A 13,100-nucleotide genomic window follows, 5' to 3' on the forward strand; every position below is an offset into this window, starting at 1 on the left:
TAATTGCTGCTTCCTTTTTTTGCTGAGGTGTTTCTGTCTAGTGCTAGTTGTTTGTATGAATTAGCAGATAGAACTTCTCTTATGTATTACAGTTTCGAGCCTGGTGCGCTTTAGCTGTTTGCCTCCTTAAATGAATTCATCATTATCCAAAAAAATGAATCTATTATGGAGCCAATGCATTACCAGATTCCATATCTTGGAGAAATTTTTAAATGCTACGGGAGGACCACGTGGCAGTCTGATGTGGTCCTACGTTTCAATCAAATTTAGATATGTGGATTTTTTACAACTAAAATATAAACAAATATTTTCTATTTTTTGTGAAATGACATTCATGGGTATTTAGCAAGTTCAAACTAGGGTCTAGGGTATAAGGTTTAAAGTTTAGGGTTAGGGTTTAGGGTTTAGGGTTTAGGGTATAGGGTATAGGGTTTAGGGTTTGGGGTTTAGGGCTTAGGGTTTAGTATTAAAAAACAACAGAAAACCTAAAATGGTCTTTGACAAAATAGCTGAAATAATTTTTCGTGAAGAAAATCTACATGTCTAAATTTGATTGGAAAGTAGAACCACGTCAGATTGCCACGTGGTCCTCCCGTAGCACTGAAAAATTTCTCCGCATCTTGAACTGTCAGCTGCTCATTCTAGGCATTGATAATGCAATGATTGCAATCCAGCAAAAGATAATTTATATTTGATTGCTTGACTTAGAAATCAAATTTACCTTGTGATACAGCAGACAAACTTTCTTTAATTTGCATATTTGCATAATCAGACAATCAGAAACATGAATTTCCCAGTTTGGTTTTTTATTAGTAATTCTAAATAACTAACAAGATAGAACTCACTCTCATGCTAACGTCCCAAGTTCAAATTTGTATCATATGTCATTATTGCAAATCACCGTTTGTCCTTTCACCTATTGATCTTTATGCTTGATTGACCTTGGAGGTGTAGCCCTCTAGGTTAACAAACAATGACAATTCACTAGGTTTGGTTTTACAAGGATATATATGTTCAAATTACAAACAAAATGAGCTAACCTTAACCGACGTTTTTCTCTTCGAGGTCTGAGTGATGAACAATCTTCGCTTTGAAGACATTCAATTCATTACTTTTCCTAGCTTATCATGAATTAACTAAAGCGGCCATCTTTATTTATATAAAGTAAAAAGATCGTAAACCTACGTACTCTACAATGCAATGCAAATAAACGTACCATAAATAACTCATGCGTACGTATTCTTTTCTTTCACTAATCATTAATTTAATCGATGTAAATAATTCAATGTATCATTTCACACAAAAAATCAATTCAATGTATTTTTTTCCCAATAACAACAATTCTATGTTTCTCTGGCCAGGAAAATAGCATCCTTTTCTGCCAAGATACAATTCCTTTTATGGATTTCTCAATTTATGTTGACCCTCACGTCTTCACTCCGAATTCCCTATAAATTGATCTCTATGCCAAAATTAAAGTGCGCGACTGAAACCCTAATAAGGGTTACATCATATATATCCAAATTATCCTCATCATCCTTTTCCCTAAACCCTTTCACAACCATCATCGATCTATAATGGTTAAGATAAAGATGGTGGTGATAGTATCAGAGAGCCTCAAAAGCCCTCATATTATCGAATCTATGATTTACCAAAGGTACATAGGTTATGGATTCAAATCCCTAGCACAAATTAGTGTGCTATTGTAGAACCAATATTTTGTACCATTCATGTAAGCCTCGTCCTTCTCACCCGAAAATCAGTGTACGTGACCAACTACGTACCCAACACATACCGTTTTCTTTAAAATTTTCATCCAATTCTCTAAGTTGTATTGGGAACTAGAAACTGGCTACTACCAACGAAAACCTAGACAAGAAGTTGATATTAACAGGACGATGCACATACCATTCACGGATCAATGATTTACCAGACGCGGACATCTTACCGGAGGAAATGAATTTAATTTAGATTTTAGTTATAGCTGTATGGATACTTAGTGACTTATTGTTGATTCCTGAGCTATAAATATGTTGTTGTTGAAGGCTCATTTGGTTAATTATATATAAGTTTGTGATTATTGTGTGATCAATCGATGAATTACAATATTTCTTTCTTCACCGGCATTGTTCACGCATCATTTTCCTTCTCTTGAGTATTTCAGTGAGCTAATATTTGTTCAAGCCAATGCACAAATCTTTTATATTAGCTTTTATAGATCAGAGAAGGAACATGGACACAAACTTGATGCACTACTAAACATTCACAAACTTGACTATGAATCTTATATGGAACAAAGGCATTATCAGATTCCACATCTTGACTTGTCAGTTTCTCATTCTCTCAAGGCATTGATAATGCAATCTAGCAAAAAAAAAGTTATATTTGATTCTTACTCAAAAATCAAACCTACCTTTTGATGTAGCAGATAAATTTTGTTTTGCTTATTTGCATCATCCATATTGATCAGACAATGAGAAACTTGAATTTATGTTTGGTTTATTTTGATTTAAAGATGTGAGAAGCTTATTTATACCCATATTTGTGTAGAAACATGCTGGTAAAGAGAAAAAAATATCACCATGGCAACCCAACCCGACCATTTCCTCCACCTTTAACAAGTCCATGGGATGAACTTTATGAAATTATCAACTAGCTGCACAGGATATTGGATCAACATGTTTCAAGATCAAGTTCGTCTGCACAAAACCTTGTGGTCTATGAGTAGTTGACTATACAAAGCTATGATCTACTAGTTTTTTTAATACTCACTATACCCGTAGTAATCCGCTTTTTATAGTTGTGAGAGTTTGATCATGTAAAAGATATTAGTAATTCTAAATAACTAACAAGGCAGAGCTCACTCTCATCCTAACTTTCTAAGTTCAATTTGTGTCATATGTGGTTATGAAGAGACACACTACAAATCATCGTGTCTTGTCTTGTTCTTTCACTCTGTTGATCTCTATACATGATTGACCTTGGATGTAATCCTCTAGATTAACAAAGTCACGCTCAAACAAAACGTAGTTCACTCGGTTTGGTTTCACGAAGATATATGTTCAAATTCTAAACCAATTTATCTGACGTTTTTTCTCTTTTAGGTAGTGATGAACGATCAATCCATGCCTTGAAGAAAATCTATTCATATTTTTCCCTGGTTTATCCTGAAATTACTAAATCAAGAATTTTTCTTATATAAAGCAAAGATCGTAAAGTTACGTGCTGTATAACTCATTCCACATTAATGTACCATAGATACACGTATGTATTATTTTGTTCTGTTAATCATTAAATATAAAGAAAAAACTTCCATCCAAACTAGGTTGGATGCTCGCATCTGAACAACATATATATTTGCATATGTTTGGCAATATAAATTCATGATCTAGTCGTCCAACCTTCAATAATCATCTTAGCAAAAAGAATTAAAGAGAACAGATTTTGTTTACTTGATCAGTAACATCAAACTAATGTATGGTTGGCCATGACACTGCTAACTCTCACTAGAACTGTTCGTTTGATCACTTTGATGCTATTGAATAAGAAAGCGATTTCTATTTTCTTTGATTTTTGGCCGATGATCTTTAAATGTTGACTTAATGTATGAATGGTTAGATCATGGATTTACATTGCCTAACAAATGCAAATAACATAAAGTTTGAATGAAAGCATCCAAACTAGTTTAAATGCATGTATTTTCCGAAAATAATTCAATGTACGTACTATATCACTTCAAAAACAAAAAGACAATTTAATGTATTCTTTTCTCAATAATTCTATTTTCATCTATGGGCTGTGGCCAAGAAAATAAACTCCCTTTAATTTCTAGAGAAAATAAAATTCCTTTTCTGGATTCTCAATTTATGTTGAGACAACTATTGCTTCCAGAACCTCTCATCTTCACTCCCAATTTCCTATAAAACACGCGCTCCCTATGCCAACACTAAAGTCTACGACTAAAACCCTAACAAGGGTTACATCATATATATCAAGATTATCCTCATCATCATCTTTTTCTATAAACACTTTCATAACCATCATCGATCCAAAATGGTGAAGATGAAGATGGTGGTGGTGATAGTACCTGAGAGCCTCACATAAGCCTCGTTTTATCGAATCTATGATTTACCAAAAGTGCAAAGGTCGTTCTGGATTCAAATCAATAGCACAAATCAATGTGCTATTGCAGAACCAATATACTGCACCATTCAAGTAAGCCCTCGTCATTCGCAGACGATTCGCCTCCACAACCCAGTGTGAGAAACTTCCCAGCCCTGATCTTTTATTTTCAGAATTTCTCTCAGTTGTATTGAAAACTGGATTCTGACTGCTAAGAGTTGAACACCAATGAGGACCTAGACATGGAGCTGATATTAACTGGAAGCTGCACATACCATTCATGCAGCGAATCAATGATTTACCAGACAATGAATATCTTACCGGAGGAAGAATAAATTTAGTTTAGATATTAGTTATAGTTGAGTCACTTGAGTGGTTAGCTTTGTGACATATTGCTGAGCTATATATAAATTTTTTGTTGTTGAAGGCTAATTTGGTTAATTATATGTAAGTATGTGACTATATCATGTTATGCATCATTGAATTATAATTTTTATTTCTTCACCGACATTGTTCACACAGCATCTTCCTTCTCTTGAGTATATCAATTTTGTCGATATTTGTTCAAGCAACATACATATCTTTTTGTGTTAGTTTTTTTTCAATATAAGAGGATAAATATGTACACAACCTTGAAGAATGATGCACTGACCATTCACATATAGCCTCATTTATGCTAAGTAGTAGTATATATATTTCTCTTGCTTTTGATTAGTTGGAAAAAATGAAAAGTAACATTATCTAGTCTCTACCCATGGATTTATTGTGATATCTACGAAAGAATTGCTATCTTAAATTCTTAATTCCAAGTGGATGATCTCTTGAGCGCTTAATGTACTTCTACCTGTTTGCTTTAGAATCATGAAATTGCAATGCAAAGCATGAGACAAGTTAAGCTATCAAATGAATGAATATTCTCATAAAAAGGGATTCTTTATTTTTATTGAATGGTGAGTTGGTTTTCATTGTGTATTTCTGACAAGAAAAGCTTGGCATCTGCAAGAACCGATTTCTTTGCATCGATCTGTTGTCAGTACATAGTAAATCGATTTCCTTTTCTGTACTGTGTTTCGGTGTGTGTGTGTGTACACATACACCAATGTTTTCACAGGCGCATATAGTCCACTCGATTTGGTTTCACGAGGATATATGTTCAAATTCTAAACAAAATTTAAGTGACATTTAATCTCTTATAGGTTTGGGTGATAAACGAACTCCGCCTTGAAGAAATTCTATTCATATGTTTCCTTTGTTTATCTTGAAATTACTTAATCGGGAATATAGTCCACTTGATTTGTGAGAGGATTTATTTTCAAAACTCTAAACCAAATTTATGTGACGCTTTTTCTCTTCTAGGTTTGGGTGATGAACGATCTTCGTCATGAAGAAATCCTATTTGTATGTTTCCCTCGTTTATCCTGAAATTACTTCTTCTTTTTTTGAATCAGAGACGAAAATTTATTGCAGAACGACTAAGGATTACAAAGAGAAGCAATTACGTCTCCTAACTCAGTTGGAACAAAACCAAACCAACGAAAAGAAAACCCCAAACGAAGAGCCAATTTTGCTAGCTTATTAGTAGCAGAGTTGGTTTCCCTAAAAATATGTGAAAAGAAAGAACAAGGCATAACAGAAAGCTCATCCTTAATATCCCGACTACCTGACCAAAGGTCGAGTCATCCTCCATACTAGATGAACAAGTCTTGACCAACTTCAAACAATCAGACTCGAAAATAACAGGAGAAAGGTTAAACTCAGCAGTGAGTTCACATGCTGCTCTTCCTGTTAGAACTTCAACAGTATCCGGCGAAGCTACATTGTCCACTTTCATACAGATACCTCCCACTACATGTCCATCTGAGTCCCTTAACAGGACACCGATCCCTCCTTGTTTCATTTCAGCTTGAAAAGCTCCATTAATATTAGCTTTAAGCCATCCCACTGGAGGAGGAGTCCAAGGTTTAAACACTCGTCTCCTACACACCCTCTTCTACCTAACCGAGTACAACAAAAGAATAAAAGAACGAACCTGATAAAACACTTTGTTCATGTGGTTCACCTTATTATCCCACAATCTGGAGTTTCTTTCCTTCCATCCAGCCCAAATCATAACCAGCAGTAGCTGGAAGTCATCAACTGGAAGCGACACAGAGCAAGCAATGAGCCAGTCCGACATTGAAATTGGTTGGAAAGCACTTCGAAATATTCCATGCAGCTCTGGGAACATTTTAGCAAGGTCTCTAATAAAACAACAATCTCTACTCACATACTCACATGCTCAATCGATTCAGTATCCTCATTAAAAAAGAAACAACCACCCCCAATCATAACCTTCTTAGTTCGAAGCATATCAACTGTGGGTAGAATTAAAGAACAAACTCGCCATATATGAACTTTAATTTTACCTGAAACACCCAAGTGCCACAACTTCTTCCAAAAACATGTGCTCACCGTCTGGTTCGAAGCCGAATGGGTAATTTGAGATAATTGGCGAGCTAGTTGGTATGCAGACTTTGTTGAAAATCTGCCTCTTGATTCAAAATGCCATATAAGCTTGTCCTGGGAATTACGGTGCCGAAGTGGAATAGAAGCAATCATATTGAGGTCTTCTTCTTCAAAATGTTCTTCCAATAAAGGAATATCCCATTTTTTATCAACAGTAATAAACTCACTAACCTGAGAAAGGCGAGTACTACGTCTGCTAAGTGGCCCAAAATCATGGACTCGAGGTAACCAAGGATCATTCCAAGCATGGACGGTCTACCATCCCCAATCTGCCACTGAGTACCATTTGCAAGAAGATCACGAGCCTCAAAGATGCCCTTCCAACACTGAGATGGAGATGTCGGGATGGGAGCTGACTAGAAATCATTATCCGGGAAGTACCTGGCTTTATAAAGCTGCCTTAGTAATGATGAAGGGTTCTTCACTAGTCGCCACCCCTGTTTCGCCATTAAAGCAAGATTATGGGCATAAAGATCTCGAAACCCCATTCCACCCTCCTCCTTAGGTCGACATAATTTATCCCAAGATAGCCAAAGAATTTCGATCAGTTGAGGTACTACCCCACCAAAATTGGGCACACATCTGATATAAAGAGTGGCAAAAAGATTTAGGCAGCAAAAAACAATTCATTGTGTAAGAGGGCAATGCCTGCGCTATAACCCTTATCAAGATATCCTTCCCCGCTCCACTCAAAAGCTTCCCTTGCCATCCTTCCAGCTTATTACTTAGCTGTTCTTTAATATAAGAGAAGGTTTCGGTCTTATTCCTTCCCACCACCGTCGGTAACCCTAAATATTTTCCATGCTTCTCAACAATTCCAACCTCAAGAATACCAGCCAATTCATTGCGAATTTCATCAGACACACCCTTTCTAAACACAACATCACTTTTTGCTAAATTTACCTGTTGACCAGAAGCTGCTTCATACTCTGCTAACACTAATTGAATAGTAAGACACTCAGCTGATGATGCTTTACTGAACAATAAACTATCATCTGCAAACAATAAATGATGAATGGTAGGAGCACCTGGACATATCTGGACACCCTGTAATAATCCCATCGAAGCCTTCTTCTCTAAAAGAGCAGAGAACACTTTGACACAAAGTAGAAATAAATAGGGAGAAAGTGGATCTCCTTGTCTGAGACCCCTTGATGGTTTCAGAGACCCACAAGGTTTCCCATTGATCAAAAAGGAATAGTTGACGGTGCTCACACATTGCATGACTAATCTGACCTAATTCACGTTGAACCCATGCTGAGTAAAACAGCTTCCAGAAAGACCCATTCCATTCTATCATATGCTTTACTCATGTCCAATTTCAGAGGCATAACTCCATCTGACTTAGCTGAATTAATATAATGGGAAACTTCATTAGCAATCAAGGAATTATTAGTGATTAGCCGACCTGGAATAAATGCGTTCTGGATGGGAGAAATAATAACTAAGAGGTGCTTCTTCAGCCTATTAGCGATCACCTCCGAGCAGATTTTATAAAGCACATTACACAAGAGCTCAGAAACCTTTGCCGGATTAGGAACCTTCGGAATAAGACATATATGCGTATAGTTTACTTGGCGCACTAACTTGCCAGTATGCAAACAACTTTTCACTGCCAGACAAACCTCAGGTCCAACCACATCCTAGTACTTCTGAAAAAATTCTGGAGGCATACCATCCGGCCCTGGTGACTTCGTAGGGTACATTTGGAAAAGACCAGCCCTAATCTCATCATATGTACACGATGCACATAACTCCAAATTCATTTCAGTGGGGTTACCTTCGGGTTAAGAAAATTCACTGAAGCTTGCATCCGAACAGTATCTATGGAAGCTGAAGTGCACATTGAATCAAAATACCTCAAAATGACATCTTCCATACCTTTCGGCGTTGGTTGCCAAACACCATTGATATCATACAAGCCTCGGAGTCGATTCTTAGCTCTTCTATTCGATGCTTTCTGATGAAAGTACTTCGTGTTTTTATCACCTTCTGTAAGCCAAGTAATCTTAGCCCGCTGCTTCCAGTAAAGTTTCTCCTCCTCCAGTAAACTCTCCAATTTCCCAGAGATCACCGAGTGTTCCTCCAAGTAACGAGGAATGAGTGGCAAATTCATTAATTCCTGCAACCTACCACTCATCAACTCAATCTCCTTCTTACGATTACCAAAAGTGACTCTCTGCCATGAATTCAAAGCCATCCTCGTTGAAGCAATCTTCGCCATAGTCTAAAACATAGGCAACCCCTGCGCCGACGAGGACCATCCCGATTAAACCACATCCCTACAACCATCATGCAGCGTCCACGTCGATTCAAACCTAAATCGATACTACACAAACTCTCTGCTTGTGGGAGGAGACTCATAAACTCCAAGAAGAATAGGAGTGTGGTCGCCATGAATTGGTGGCAAATGTGTAACCACTGAAGCTGGAAAAATATCAAGCCATGATGGTGTCGCTACTGCCCTATCCAGCCTACAGCGCACCTCCCCTCCTTTCCATGTGAATGGTGCACCTGTAAAGCCTAAATCGATGAGTTCAACATCGTCCAGAGCAGTTTGAAACTGATTCATCTGTGCCCAGCCTCTAGCGACACCACCATCCTTCTCAAAATCACTCACAATCTCGTTAAAATCACCTATAATGATCAAAGGCAAGTCAGAGTGCTCAGCCAATTCCTTCAACAAATCCCAAGACAGATGACGATCCCCTGCTGTGGGATAACCATAGAACCCGGTAAGGCGCCACTGAATGCCCGACCGGTCCACCGCAAAAACTTCGACATCAACGTGGTTCTTTGATCTCGACAGAAACCGAATATCTAACCCATCTTCCCAGAGGAGGGCCACCCCACCAGACTGTCCTTCACTGAACACCACCTCTCCATTTCGAAACCCTAGTTGCAGTCGCAAAGCGTTGAGATAGCTTCGATCATGGATTTTGGTTTCGGAAAGAAAAACTACTGATGGTTTCTTCTGCCAAATAAGGGTTTGTAGGGCTTGAACGGCTCGATCGTTGTTCATGCCCCGACAATTCCAAGCCAGGATCTCCATAGATCGATGGTTGGGGGTGCTAAAACGAGAAACCCTAGCAGAGCAAGGGAGACGCATTTCTCTCAACTATAGAGACATAATAAAATGTGCTATCCTGAAATTACTTAATCGAGAATCTTTTCTTATATAAACAAAGATCATAAAGTTACGTGCTCTATAACATATTCCACATTAATGTATCATAACACTGTCCACATTAATGTATCGTAGATGTACATATGTACTTTTTTGTTCCGTTAATCATTAACTTAAGACAAAAATTAGTTCGGGTGCTTGTGTCTTAACTCTATCATATTTGCATATGTTTGGGCAGTGGCGGAGCCACATTGGGCATAGTGGGTCTCGTGTCCCACTGAATATTTCAGATAAATAGTGTTTTAGTTACCACATATTGCATATCCTTCTAGTAGTGCAGCGGTTAGGGTGTTTCTTCCTTAGTTTTCTGTACTTTATTATATATTATCAATCTTTTGATTCTCTTGGCTTCCTGAAGCAATTTCTTTATTTATATTCTAAAATGATTTATTAAGATAGACATTTTATTAGTATAGATAGAAGATTGTTCTAAAACGATTTTAGTAGATAAAAATTTTATATGGAGATTTCATATATTTCGATACTCTCAATTTTGTACTCTCAATTTTGTGCTCTAGTAAGCTTCAAATTCTGGTTCTGCCACTATGTTGGGGTAATGTAAATTCTAATCAGCTCAGCAACAAAATATTAAAGAAAACAAAAATTGTTTACTCGATCAAACTAATGAACAGTTGGTCATGAGGCTTCTAACTCTCACTAGAACTGTTCGTTTGATGGTATATATTGAGCAAGAAATCGATTTTTATTTTCTTTGATATTTGCTAACGATCTTTTCATGTTGACTTAATGTGTGAACAGTATCATGGATTTACATTGGCCAACAAATGCAAATAATAATAAAAATAATAATTTAGAATCAAGAAGTCAATCAGATTTATAGCTCAGCAAACAGTACAATGAATAAAACACCTACGCCACACGCGCTTAACCCTACGCCACACGCGCTTAACCCTAAGACTATCCCCGTCGATATTTCACATATTCTCGTCCGGCTGCGCGGCGGCGCTCACGCTAGCCTCTGGCCTCGCCAACGTTGCCAAAGGGCGGCTGGACGGGATTCAAGTTTAGGAGCATGCCCAGGTCGTTGGTCGGGGCTGAGAAAAGTTTTGGTTTCATGGTTTTTGGTGAATACAGTGTCGACACAAACAGGGATTGGAGGAATTTTTGATCGGATCTTGTTGCAAGCATCGGTGAGGCACGATCTGGGTTGTGGGTTTGTGGTTGGATCCATTTGGATCGCACTGTAATCTCACTGTTAGATCGGAGACCCGTATCAGTTCATGTTGTAGAGGAAGATGGAAATTTTGCTCGTGGGTTCTAGAGGTTAGGGGTTGTGGTTCTGGTTTTGTGGCGACGAGGCCCAGTCGGCAATGGAGTTTTGACGATGGTCGGGACTCGACTGAGATGACAGCGGCAGCGCGACGGACATGCAGGATCGGTGGTGGTGGTGGTGATTTGGCTGTGTGTGCGACATCTGGTTTGGGCTGGGATCATGGACCAGATCTGTTTGGTCTCCATCCAGCTTTGGGCTTGCTCTAGGCCTAAAGTAGGCTTAGGGTTTCACCCTGGGTCCAAAATGTTTTATTTTTTCTAGTTTTTATTTTTGTTATGTTCTATTATTATTAGTTTTACTAATAACTAGCTACCTTTTATGGGTAGAACTAAATGGGTTTGGTCCCGGTCTATGCACCTCATGTGCCTCAATTGCTCTAAGTAGGCGACGATCTGTTAAATGGTTGGTGCCGCCTAGTCGCAGGATGAGACTAAGTGTCGTTGGGAATATTTTCCAGCGGCAACATAGTAGGGAAACTGTATAATTGGACATTAGGATATGTAAACGTGTTACATATCTAGCAATCTTTAAACGTGTTACATATCTAAACGTTTACATTAGGATATGTAAACGTGTTACATATCTAGCAATCTTTCTATTATGTCACTGCTGTGACAAAGCAAATAGAGTCATCATTAGTGTAGTACTTTTTGCTAGTTGATGTTTGTTAGGATACGTGTACCTTATAGAGTTACTCGATATTATTTTGGGACTTTGTAACCCAAGGTTTAGGCTTTATGTCCCCCCTCTTGTATTCTACAGTTTCATCAATGAAGATTTAAAGGCGGCCGCATCAACCCTTTATTCAAAATAATAATAATAAAACACTCGTAGGGCCGACAATAAAAATTACTCCCTATGAATACTAAACACCTAGCTGCAACTAGGTCCCTAACAACCAAAAGTACATTCACCTTCTAAGACAGTTTATAACAGAAAGACCCACTTAGAAGCTGGAACAAAAAGTAACAACCAGTGAGTCAAACTACCCTTGAGTCCCGCTTACGCCTTAGTTTGGACAATAAAGACCCAGTCCAGCCAGGACCACAACAAAAGGAAGCCCACTGCAAGTTTCTGAACCCTAGCAGACCCAAAGGTAAGAGAGAGCCAAGGTCCACCAAACTCAAGCCCATCAGAATCCACCAAGACTTGATCTGATTTCCGACTCCACCAAGCAAATCCGAATTCAAATCCCTTCAACCCAGGTTTCAGTCCCTGCCATTCCAAACACATGCCGATGACCCAGAGGGAATCATATCCTCCACTAGACCCACCGACCAGGAGCGCCAGATCTGATCGGAGAGAAGTCACCCTATCCTATCCTTCGTAGCCACCCACAAGCAATCGGGTCATCAACCTCATCCAGCTGATGTGATCCTCCATCGAGATCCCTACCCGAATCCCAGTTTTCCTAAACTTGATCGAGTACCAAAGCAATCCCATTCACCATCTTCTCAATCTCCTTCCCAAAGCCGAGAAGAGGAAATCCGCCAATGAGCGAGGAAGCCTGACGTCGGCGAGAGCTCCTAATGGCCTCTTCCCCCAACCCCCTCCAAAATGAGAAAGCATTACCAGAAGAAAAGTTTTAGCCGACGAAAAAAAAAAACCAGGCCGACGAACCATTTTTTCGTCGGCTAAAGTCTACTTTAGCCGACGAAATTTTCCTTCGTCGGCTAAATTAAATTTTAGTCGGCTATGGTAAACTTTAGCCGACGAAATTAAGATGTCGTCGGCTAAAGAATTTATTTCGTCGGCTAAAGTTCACAGACTATGGCTGACGAAATATTTAAAAGTTTAGCCGACGAAATTAATATGTCGTCGGCTAAAGTGCTTTATATTTGCAGATCTGGCCAGCAGCAGCTCATCTGGGAAAAAAAACGGGAGAAAAAGTTTGGGTATTGTCGAAATCTGTCCATAATTAGTTTATGGAGCTATATATAGGTACGTACATGTATATATATGTTGATTAATTGAGTTTTATTTGAGTTGATT

The sequence above is a fragment of the Fragaria vesca genome, linkage group LG4 (assembly GCF_000184155.1).
Source record: "Fragaria vesca subsp. vesca linkage group LG4, FraVesHawaii_1.0, whole genome shotgun sequence".
Lineage (NCBI taxonomy): Eukaryota > Viridiplantae > Streptophyta > Magnoliopsida > Rosales > Rosaceae > Fragaria > Fragaria vesca.